Genomic DNA, 9,795 nt, shown 5'->3' on the forward strand with positions numbered 1-9,795 from the left:
GGAGGTACTAATCAAGTCGGTTGCACAAGCTATCCCAGTTTATTCCATGTCATGTTTCAAGCTTCCTAGAGGTTTATGTGAACATATAAACTCTATCATCCGTAAGTTCTGGTGGGGTTGCAAGGAGGGGCAACGGAAACCGGCTTGGGTATCATGGGAGGTAATGACGAGGCCGAAGTACTTGGGAGGTCTGGGTTTCAAAGACCTTGAACTCTTTAATCTAGCACTGTTAGCCAGACAGCCGTGGAGGGTGATGCATGATCCATCATCACTGAGCGCAAGGATCCTCAAGACATCCTACTTCCCAAATACGGAATTTCTTATGGCAGGGTTGGGCTCACGTCCATCGCAGATCTGGCGAGCTATCCTAGAGGGACGAGACATCCTAAAACAGGGCATAATTCGGAGGATTGGCAATGGTCGGACTACGAGAATTTGGGATCATAACTGGATACCCAAGGAGGGATCATTGCGGCCAATTGTGTCTCTGGTCCAAGACCCGCCACAGCTTGTTTCGGAGCTACTTCTTCCAGCAACGGGTTCTTGGAATGAAAACCTAGTGCGAGCGTTGTTCTTGTCAACTGATGCACAGGCGATTTTGTGGATCCATGTATGCACGAGCAATATAGAGGATTTTTGGGCACGGCATCCGGAGAAGAAGAGACTTTTTACGGTGAGCTCGGCTTACAAGTTTATGATCAAAACTAAAATCACTCGGGAAAACTGGCTTGAAGGCAGGAGCGGGTCCTCAAGCAATGACAGAGAGGAGCGGGACCGGTCCTCACTTCGGTCGCTGACGGTGCCATCAAAGGTCAGAGTTTTCCTGTGGCGCCTAGCCCGCCGCTCTCTCCCAACTACAGACGTTTTGAACAAATGGAACATGGCAACACGCGACGCTTGTCCGTTGTGTGGGTCTCCCGATTCATGGTGTCACGCCCTGGTGTCATGCACGTCGGCCCGCTGCACTTGGGCACTATCCGCCCCGGGCCTGGTGGCACAAATGGCGGAGAATGGGGAGACTAGCGCCAAGAACTGGCTGTTTAGGCTGAACGATGATCTTGATCAAAAGTCGTTCACAATGATGGTTGTCACTCTATGGGTGATATGGTACGCCAGACGGAAGGCGATCCACGAAGGAATTTTTCAATCCCCGATGCATACTTCATCGTTTGTAACCTTGTATATTAACGAGCTGCAGTAGCCGGAGAATCCCAACGAGCACCAAGTACAGGTAGCAGCATCGCGAGGAGGGGCAAGGAATTGGCTAGTGTCACCGGTGGGTGTCACTAAAATCAACGTTGATGGAGCTGTTGGGCGCCATAGACGCGGCGGGGCAGTCTCAGCGGTGTGTCGAGACCACACAGGATTATATTTGGGCTCATATGCGGTTGTTTACCGTGGCATAACTGACCCCACAACCTTGGAAACTTTTGCGTGCAGGGAGGCTCTAGCTCTGCTTGCAGAGGATCTTCAGGTGACAAACATGATGATCACCTCGGATTGCAAAGGAGTGGTTTAAGATATAAACGAAGGAACAGGAGGTCCGCATTCAGCTATAGTATATGAAATAACGCTTCGTAGAAGCTTATTCGATTCAGTTGTTTTTGTTTTTTAGCGTAGAAAATAATAATTTTGAGGCTCATAATCTCGCCAAGTTCGCTTGTAATTTAGGGGTAGGGCGGCATGTTTGGTTGGGAGTCCCATGACCAACATTCTGTACCTATGAACATTGCTATTATATAATAAAGTGGCGAGTTTTCTAATAAAAAACTAATCCGCGAGCCCAAAATAACTACTCTCTACGAGATAAAAGGGGATCCGGCGCAGGGCGGCCCAATTAGCTACCGACCGAGTACGCTAATCCGAGAGAGATCACGAGGGGGGATCGATCGATGTGGTGGACTGAGAGGACGAGCGGATCGTTCGCTGACAGAGAGAAGGGGAGACGACGCAGACGAAGAGGCGACCCCGCCCAACGCCCAGGAGACGCAGGCGATACGGCCGCGGATCAACTTTGTGCGGTAGGTCTGGTCGGGACCTCCGGACCACACGCCGATGCACGTCCACGCAATGCCTGGCTGTTCGGCTGTTCCTCGAGTGAAACTGCCCCTCTAACTTTCAGTTTCTCTTCAGGCATTCATGGCGGATGATGTGTGCCCCTTGCCAGCGGTGACTAATGGATGTCTCTCTGTTTTCTCGTCCTTCTGCTGCCTCAGTTCAGGCACGTGTATATATATACTTCTTCCTCTACCACTCTCAACTCACCCTTTCCACTCCGGCGATAGAATATCCATCAGCATGGTGCTTTGCTAGGTACGTACCCTTTATATCTTCATTTTCTTTCCATTAATATACTATTCCTTCTTCCACCCAACCATTATGTTATGCTATTATCCTCCTGATCAAAATTTTGTACAAGTGCCGTTCATAATGAAATTGAGTCGGGCAGATCTTGGATATATCTCCGAAATTCTTTAGCTGATAATCTCCAATGGTTCTTGGACAGGTAAAAAAGCCTTCCATAATCGCTTCTCTCGATCTCCCTACTTTGCTCGTTTGTCTCCGTCCACCCCCAGCACCGCTATGCTTGTAGCGGAAACCCAAGTGGCAACCGTGTTGGCAGGTTAACCGGAAACTCCAGAAGTGGCGGTCATGCCTGTCTGCGCCCTTCAATGTCTTTAAGCACATCCACGGTCCGTCTGCTGTGGTCGCTGCAATGTGTACCACAAAAGTTAGGTGGTGCTGAATTCGTTAGATGAATTATTATTTTTGAAGTGAATCAGTAAATCGCTGCGGTGTAATTTATGAGGAGTTTCATTCAATTGAATTATATTTTCAGTTTTGCTAAAGCATATCTAGATGTGTCATAAGTATTGTACATCTAAGTCATATTTCATTGATCTTACATTGAGATTCATGTGAATATTTTTTTCTTTTTTTTTTCTCTTTATGTTTGATTCTTATATTTTTTCCGTGAATATGTTTCAGATTGCAATGTTCTCCTGCGAGATAGTTGCAGTCTATCTTGAGTTTGATTCTGGGCACTTTAGACATAAGTTGCTCAAGAATATGGTCCATCTGGGGAGGCCTAATTCCGGATATACACTGCACAAATCCTCTCTGGCATAATGCAGTGCAGATGTATTGAGCGGTCATCAAAATACATAAGAGAGATGGCCCTTTCTATTGATAAAGCTGCAATTTTTTTCTTAATCCTTACTGATTAAATTACCTTTATCACAAGGATATCAAAGGAGCAATTATACTTGTCGATCATAATGGTGATGCCTAAGGAGCAATTATACTACACCATGTCAGTGATATGACAATTCTTATATTTTTTATAGTCATTATTTTATTTAATATGTATTATACTCATGCAGATGTCAGCAACTCAGCATACATATCTATAAAATTCCCCGCAAAAAAACATATCTATAAAATTCTTTAAAGGAAGCTCCTATGATGGAGCAAGGCTACTGATGGTTTTTTATATATTCCCCCTTGTAAGTTGATTATAAACTAATGTCTATTCATTTTTCAGGTTATCAAATTAGGAAAAACAATGACATACCTAATACCCCAAATATTTTTGTTTTTGAAGGCAAAAGCTTTCAAAAACTCTGCTTGCAGTTGCGTGTCGAACTGTTGCTCAATTAATAGAGCATCATTGGGTCAAAGATCATGCTTTAAAAATATGTAGAATATGAATGAGATTATTTTTACCTGTTAAGTATTTTTAAATATTATTTTGGAATATATTTGAGTCAAACAAAATGATTTTCTAAATTATCTGTATCTTTTAAACCGTAACTTCGATTTTAACATATTATATATGAAATTTTATTAGAAAAATGTGTGGAATCTAAATATGATGTTAATTTTACCTGTTAAATATTTTTTAAATATTTTTATGGAAGCAAACTTATAATTTATAGCGCACGATTTGTTTTTTTATACCGGCGGCGATCTGGATTGCAAATAAACACCCAACTACAACCATATACGGAAAAGAAAACATCGATAACTACACATGCATACCTCTGAAAAATGTCGCAGGAGAAACAACAGATTTCTCATCGCGAGAGTGAGAGAAAGCGAGAGAGAGGGAGAGAGAGACGCCTTAGGTTTAACCATATTCAACACACGTTTTTTGTTGTTTTGTGTGAACACAGAGGCCATCGCCGGCGAGGGTGAGAATGAGGATAAGCGGCAACACAAATATGATGCCTCACGAAAATAAAGGAGATGGATCTATTGTGGTCTTGAGTGATGATTGTTGAGTTAAGAGCGTGTGTTATGTTTTTTCTCCCATTGCAACGCACGGGCTCTTTTGCTAGTATATCTATAAACTTCTTTAAAGGAAGCTCCTATGGAGTGGAGCAAGGCTACTGATGGTCTTTTTATGTATTCGCCTTTGTAAGTTGAATATAAACTAATGTCTATTCATTTTTCAGGTTATCAAATTAGGAAAAACAATGACATACCTAATACCCCAAATATATATTTTTTGAAGGCAAAAGCTTCAAAAACTCTGCTTGCAGTTGCATGTCGAACTGTTGCTCAATTAATAGAGCATCATTGGGTCAAAGATTATGCTTTAGTTAGGAACTTCAGGTCTGGCATTACAGGGACTAGTAGAATGCCCGTGCGTTGCTACGGGCTAGAATGCATATAAACAAATCAGACAAATAATTAACGTCATTTTTAAGGTCGGAGCTCATTCTTTCCTCGTACGTCCGAGCGTGTTTTGACATAAAACGGGCAATTGGACAATACGGACACCCATATATCCAGACTAAGGGGATTGTGGTTGTCCGAACTATCCTCCATGTTATCTCCATCATATGGGCACATCACAAAAATTCCTTCCCTTTTCACGTGCCTGGTGGTTCGAGAACGGCGTCTGCCAAGTGATAAAAAAATCTCTGAAGTACACGGGAAATGCATGTGTGCTAGCTGAATCTCCACTACTAAATATATACCGATCTGCCAAAAAAAGCAATTGTTTTCTCTAGAGGAATATTGAATTCCCAATGAATATCTATCCTGCAGATAAACTAGATGTATATCGATGGATTATGAAGCTTGTAAAGCACACTAAAAATTTCAAAAATATTTCACAAGTACCATCTCCAAAAAAACTATTGTCAAGTTGAGTACTGAAACTGAGTTATAGAGATAAATAACGAAAAACAAAATATATGTTTGTACATATGGACAACTGAACAGTTTGTGCACACAATAAACTTTTCTGCTAAATGTGAATTCAGCACATCAATTTAAAGAAACCAAGATCCAGAGAAGGCAAATTTTCCAAGCAAGGAGATCCTCATAGAACTGCAGCATTTACGATGGCCAAATTCAGACTATCATGTTCCCGAGTTTAGCCCAAGTAAATTCCAGTACGAGAACCAAAATCTCCATCAGCCGTGATAAAGGTGTTACTTGTGTTACAGGTTGCAGTGAGCTAGAGATGTCGCTTAACCTTTGAGGTTGATGTGAGCCCGCCACCCTCGTCAGTCATCTTCTTGTCCACCTCAGGTGTTGAGCCTGACATCTCCATCTCCGTCAATTTCCATGTTGTGTGATCCATAAATATTTCACCAATACAGTGATGGGAGGAGTTACTCTCTGTAGGCTCCTCTCTGTATTTTAATACAATATTTTTTCACCATTACCAGCTACAAATATCTCAGCAAATAATGATTAAACAAAAATAAATAAAAATATCATTTTTACTTCTACTAACAGATTTCTACCATGAGTTTCTATATTTATGCAAACGTCATGATTTTCTAAAGTTTCATCATTTGTACAGGAACAAATAAGGAACGACCATGCATCTAGATGGGAAGGCAGTAGCAATTACTAAACTTGAAGTACTTGATGTTCGGAAATGGTTATTATGCGTGCACGAACAAAAGCAACTGGTTATAACTTGTACAATTATTCCTACCTAAATGAATAACTGTGTAATTAATGTTCAAGCATAAAAAACTTTTTAAGCGGGCTCCCATTCTCACACTTAAAGTCAATCTCAACTTTGCTGAGCCACACTTAAAGTCAATCTCAATGTTAGAATAAACCTGAGGCACACCGTCGATCATCCGAAGACCAAGCAATCATACGAGCACGACACCGAGATTTGTTAACGAGGTTCACCGATATGGCTACATTCCGGGGTCTGACTATGGGCGCTCCTCCCCATGACACCGCTACAATACCATACCCGGTCGCCCTGGACACCGGCACATGCCGCCGGCTTTCCCTGCATTCCGGTGCTATTATGTTGGCATAGGTTACATCGTATGTCTACCCCCGCTATATAAGAGAGGCCTAGAATACAGGTGTCCTACTTGGACACGACTCGATATCCTATCTAAACACAATACAAATACAAGTCCAACTGTAACCTACCTCGTACACTATATTCGACACAACTCCAACAAACTCCACCTTGGCGAATATACTCCACCACCCTAGATTTGTCCATGCGTCAAACTTCCATGTACATTGAATTTGAGTTTATCCCATGAGCACCGCTGCTACTCCAAAGACTCCATGTGACTCCACCTGCAACTTGTAGTCCCTTCTTTTCTTGACCACAGTCAACACTCGAGCAAAATTAAGTTCCTTGTTACTCTAGTTTGTGCTCCCAACTTTCAGAGTATCAGTCCAATGCCATCACACACTGATCACTGACCTGCGTGAAAGTGAACAACTCACATATTGGGTGTCACACATAAGAGTTACCTGGACTCAATATCACCGCTCCTTTCTTGACCGTCTGTCTGAAACTTGAAAGAATTTCACCGTTGTTTGTAGTCATCCCGAGTCAAATTCACAGTTGTCTCACCACATGTATGGCCACCAGAGCCCTGGCCCGTCTCCATGCCCCGTCCATACCGCACGCCTCGCCGCTATCCCCGCGCCGAGCCTCCGCTGTCCCGGTCGAGTCTCAAGGGTCGCAAAACCACACCACTCAACCCCCACTGCAGAGTACCACCGATCATCACCGACCGATGACGAGTTTCATGCTTCCATCAGACCACTGGGCTCCAGTCCGAACTGCATGTCACTCACTTTTTCTCAGCTGAATAGGCTTCGACTCTCTGAGCTCTTACACCGTAGCCCCTCAATCAGCACCGAGTGAAGTCCTCCAGACTCCAGCTCCACCTTCAACATGACTCCGTGGTAGATGATCAGTCCACCCCTGCGCCTCATCGACTTCAAGCTCTGTGTATACACCACCTTGAATCAATCCCGTGCCATAGTCTTGTCGAAGCCACACAAGCACTCAGGCATGTGCCACGTGTTTCCACGCCCCAGAAGTCGGTCACCATCAGCATCACGCACCTATGTCGTCGCTGATCCCACCACCGTCTTCTGTATCAACCGACTTGCGTCGATCCGTCAGACTGCCTAGTCCGACCCAGCCGAACTCGTTCGACTGTACGATATGCTCGAGACTCCACAAGCCTTGTATGCACATCACCAATCTGCCATCGTCATGGTAAAACCTCGTGTGTAACTAGCAACACTTTCAAAAGAAACATTTACTTTCCTGATAGTCTCAATGAGTGCACCAAACTTTGCCTCCATAACTTCCAAAGCTTATTTTTCTTTAACTATGTTGCTATCCCTGCGATGTCAACACCACATGATGCATATCCCTTTTTCTCTCAAACAAATCTCAGGCTTGCTAGCTGTACGCATGCATCTGGCTTCATCACGGCTCCTTGAGCCAGCCGCCTGTGCGTGGCCACGCCCTACGCTGCCTCATGGGCCACCTGCCCTGTAGCGCGCCAAGGACCTTGGGCCACCACAAGTCCACGCGTCTGCTCACTAGAGAACCGGTCCCGACCTAGGCTTCCAGCACTTGTGCCTCACAAGCTTCGAATCGAATACGGCCAGTTGTCCACATCGATACGCGTCGCCGCCGCTGAGACAATTCGATCCGGCACACCGCCTGTGCACACGACGCCTTGCCCAAATCGCCCAGGATTCTGCTGTCCTGCCGTGACGGCGCAGCCGCTTGCACGCGTTTCCAGATTGCTTCTCTCGATCACGCTGAGAACCATGCTGATGGCTACATCTCAGATTAGATCCTTCCTCTAAATCAACTTCCACAACCTCTTCGTAAACTTGCTCTGATACCATTTGTTAGAATAAACCTGAGGCACACCGTCGATCATTCAAAGACCAAGCAATCACACGCGTACGACACCGAGATTTATTAACGAGGTTCACCGATATGGCTACATCCCCGGGGCCTGACTATGGGCGCTCCTCCCCATGACACCGCTACAATACCGCACCCGGTCGCCCTGGACACCGGCACATGCCGCCGGCTTCCCCTGCGTTCCGGTGCTATTATGTTGGCATAGGTTATATCGTGTGTCTACCCCCGCTATATAAGAGAGGCCTAGAATACAAGTGTCCTACTTGGACACGACTCGATATCCTATCTAAACACAATACAACTACAAGTCCAACTGTAACCTACATCGTACACTATATTCGACACAACTCCAACACTCAACTTTGCTGAGCATGACGTCTTCCTACTTCAGTTTCACCACAAAAGATTTCTTCAGACAGGAAGGGGAGAAACAGGAAGGACTTAAAGAAGTATCCGAAACTATTGTACTTGATTATAGAATAAAGACAAGACATATCATACTTGTGTATAAAGGAACGGTGTGAGTCCAGAAAGAAGTCCAATGATTCTTGGCACTTTAGTCTTATCTTCTATATCTAAATAGCTAGCCCCCACTAATCTATTTCTCTCAACATGCAAGCATGTCACCTCATCAAGCAACATGCATTAGAAAAGACCCACTTCAACATTCAGCGAGTCATAGAAAAAGATTAACTTCAACATGCAAACATGCATGATATATTTAATAAATATTTTGCAAAAATACAATAATCAAACACAAATAACAATATGTATTTTTAGTTTTAGCTCACATATTATTTCTCCGAATATTCTTATTTCCATAAAATTATTAATATCTTAGAAATGTATTGCAAAATATTCTCGCAACAACGTGCCGGGCATCGTCTAGTGATGTCTAAACAGTCCAGAAGGAAGTTCAACTTCGTCAAGAGGAAAAAACACAATATCACGCCGTCCACTTGGCCAGTGTTGCCACACCCTACGTTGACCCCTTCCTTGCTCTGGACTCCCGGCTTGTCCCACAATTCAGAACAGCGAGTTACCATGAAACTAAGCATGCCAAATTTTCCATAGCGACAAAAACAGGAAATCAGTGAATGGTCAGATGCACGAACGATACAAGCATTGCAGGGAACAAAAAAATATAGGAGATTAATTATGCACAACAATCCATGTTGATATGTCGGTCACTCGATGTTAGCATATTACAAATTTCAATGAATTCTAAAAAACGTATATACAGTGGTATGTTAATGTGTAGATCTGTAAAAAAATAAAGAACAAACTCACTTTATTTGGGAGATATAGAAAAAGGATATAGAATGAACAATGATTCCACTCATCTTGTTAGATTGTTAAATGTATGAAGAGTGTTACAACCAACACATTTGATATTCCTTCAGAATTGATGCAGTGTACAGAGACATACATGCAAAAACATGCAGTGTAACATGCAGTGTACAGAGAATTGATGCAGTGTACGGAATGACATGCAAATACAACAGCAAGTTAACATCCGTCAATCTCTTAGCATTTTACTCTGCCAAGATTAATTACTCACCATTAAAATTATAAGAATCCAATAAAAAAATCTCTGTCCAAAATCTCCA

At 43.3% G+C, this 9,795-nt stretch overlaps 1 long non-coding RNA gene across 1 annotated transcript; it reads left to right on the top strand.

The window, feature by feature from the left end:
- The first annotated feature begins 1,801 nt into the window (after window positions 1-1,801).
- LOC125517170 (uncharacterized) lies at window positions 1,802-3,355 on the top strand. Its single transcript, XR_007287440.2, has 3 exons — window positions 1,802-2,021; window positions 2,134-2,313; window positions 2,507-3,355. It is a non-coding gene; the product is annotated as an uncharacterized LOC125517170 (long non-coding RNA).
- Window positions 3,356-9,795: the final 6,440 nt, after the last annotated feature.

The sequence above is a fragment of the Triticum urartu genome, chromosome 6A (assembly GCF_056163025.1).
Source record: "Triticum urartu cultivar PI428250 chromosome 6A, HENAU_Tu73, whole genome shotgun sequence".
NCBI lineage: Eukaryota > Viridiplantae > Streptophyta > Magnoliopsida > Poales > Poaceae > Triticum > Triticum urartu.